Raw genomic sequence first — 2,500 nt, 5'->3', positions numbered from 1 at the left:
TGTGGCCAAAGAACATGCGCGAATGCTCGTGTCGGAAGGGTTGGTGTCCTGGCCCCGCGGGTGTCACGAATGCTCGGTTGCGAAGACCATGGGACCAGAGCCATGGCACGTCGGATGATGGCTCCAGCTGGCGCCCCGGCACTTTCTGTGGCATTGATGCTCGGTTTCAAAGACAAACGTGCGCAGTGCCAGGGGACCGCGGATGACTGCTCGTGCTGGCCCCGTTGGGCGGCATTGATGGTCGGTTGCAAAGAAAATGCGCGATTGCTCGTGTCGGGGCCCGGCAAGCCAAGGCCAAGCGAGCCATGGCACGTCGGATGATGGCTCCAGCTGGCGCCCCGGCACTTTCTGTGGCATTGATGCTCGGTTTCAAAGACAAACGTGCGCAGGGCCAGGGGACCGCGGATGACTGCTCGTGCTGGCCCCGTTGGGCGGCATTGATGGTCGGTTGCAAAGAAAATGCGCGATTGCTCGTGTCGGGGCCTGGCAAGCCAAGGCCAAGCGAGCCATGGCAACGCGGATGATGGCTCGCTAGTGCTGGCGCCGTGCACAGTGGCCTCGCACACTCGCCCTGCACGCTTCCCTTGCACGCAGCCTTGCACACTAGCCTCGCATGCGAGCCTTGCACCCTAGCCATGCAAACTAGCCTTGCACGGTAGCCATGCACACAAGCCGTGCACATTAGCCATGCGCACAAGCCCCGCACACTAGCCTTGCGCACAACCCTTGCACACAAGCCATGCACTCGAGCAATGCACACAAGCCTTGCACTCAAGCAATGCACACAAGCCCTGGACACTAGCCTTGCACACGGGCCTGGCACACAAGCCTTGGGCACTAGCCTTGCGCACTAGCGTTCCACATGAGCCTTGCACACTAGCCTTGGACACTAGCCTTGCACACAGGCCTTGCACACTAGGCATGCTTGGGCGAGCTGATCCCGCATCAAGTCGACGGGTCTAGGCATTCTTGGGCGCAGATCCCGCATCGTCTCGTCGCGTCTGGGCGCAAACACGTCGCGTCTCGTTGCGTCTTCAGAAGTCGTCGCTAACAGCACCTTTGGTTGCCACTGGTGGTTAGGCTGGTTGGTTGCGCAAACCCTATAGGAGGGTGGCATGCTGGTGGGCGTTTTTGCCCGGATAGGCACTAGAATGTGCAGATTTTGGGCGTTTTTGCCTGGATAGGCTAAGGAATGGGCATGCTTTGGGCGTTTTTGCCCGGATAGGCACCGGAATGCTTGGCCTTGGCTTGTCCTAGCAAGGCATTGCTGGGTTGGGCTCCCTTGGCCTTTTGGGCGCCTTGGACGATGTCTTGCGAAGACCATGGGCACAAGGCCATGGCATATGGTGAGGAAAGGACCACGGTTGCCAAGGTTAGGCACCGGAATGCTTGGCCTTGGCTTGCCAAAGCAGGGCATTGCTGGGTTGGGCTCCCTTGGCCTTCCGGGCGCCTTGGACACTGTCTTGGGAAGACCATGGGCACAAGGCCATGGCATATGGTGGGGAATGGACCACGGTTGCCAAGGCTAGGCATATAGAGAGGAATTGCATTTTTGCCCGGATAGGCACCGGAATGCTTGGCCTTGGCTTGCCATAGCAGGGCATTGCTGGGTTGGGCTCCCTTGGCCTTCCGGGGGCCTTGGACGCTGTCTTGGGAAGACCATGGGCACAAGGCCATGGCATATAGTGAGGAATGGACCACGGTTGGCAAGGCTAGGCATATAGAGAGGAATGGACCACGGTTGCCAAGGTTGCGCAAGTTTTGGGCATTTTTTGCCCGGATATGCCCAAGTATGCCCCGATAGGCCCGTTACGCCCCGGTATGAACGCGTATGCCTTGGGATACATGCGTATGCCCCGATAGGCTTGGTACGCCCCGATATGCGCACGTGTGCCCCAGTAGGGCTCGGTATGCCCCGGTATGTACGCGTGTGCCCCGATAGGCCCGGTATGCCCCGATATGCACACGTGTGCCCCAATAGGGGTCGGTATGCCCCGGTAGGTACGCGTGTGCCCCGTAATGCACGTTTCGCAGATCTCCCCGCATGTCCCGCCCCTATATGTAATACTTACTTACTTACTTACTTTCTTTCTTGCTTGCTTGCTTGCTTGCAATGGTTGGGAGTGCCCGGCATGCCCCGCTGCAGAGACCAAGGGCGCAATGACTTGGCACCGCGGATGCCGGGACTCCGGCACTTCCCGTGGCACTGATGGTTGGTTCCAAAGACAAAAGGCCGTGCAAGGCCACCGCACCGCGGATGATTTTGCTCGTGCTGGCGCCGTTGTGTGGCCAAAGAACATGCGCGAATGCTCGTGTCGGAAGGGTTGGTGTCCTGGCCCCGCGGGTGTCACGAATGCTCGGTTGCGAAGACCATGGGACCAGAGCCATGGCACGTCGGATGATGGCTCCAGCTGGCGCCCCGGCACTTTCTGTGGCATTGATGCTCGGTTTCAAAGACAAACGTGCGCAGGGCCAGGGGACCGCGGATGACTGCTCGTGC

Source organism: Tasmannia lanceolata, unplaced genomic scaffold (genome assembly GCF_043159265.1).
Source record: "Tasmannia lanceolata isolate RefF3 unplaced genomic scaffold, GAP_Taslan_0.1 ptg000297l, whole genome shotgun sequence".
NCBI lineage: Eukaryota > Viridiplantae > Streptophyta > Magnoliopsida > Canellales > Winteraceae > Tasmannia > Tasmannia lanceolata.
The sequence above is the reverse complement of the archived record's forward strand: the minus strand, read 5'-3'. Positions refer to the sequence as shown.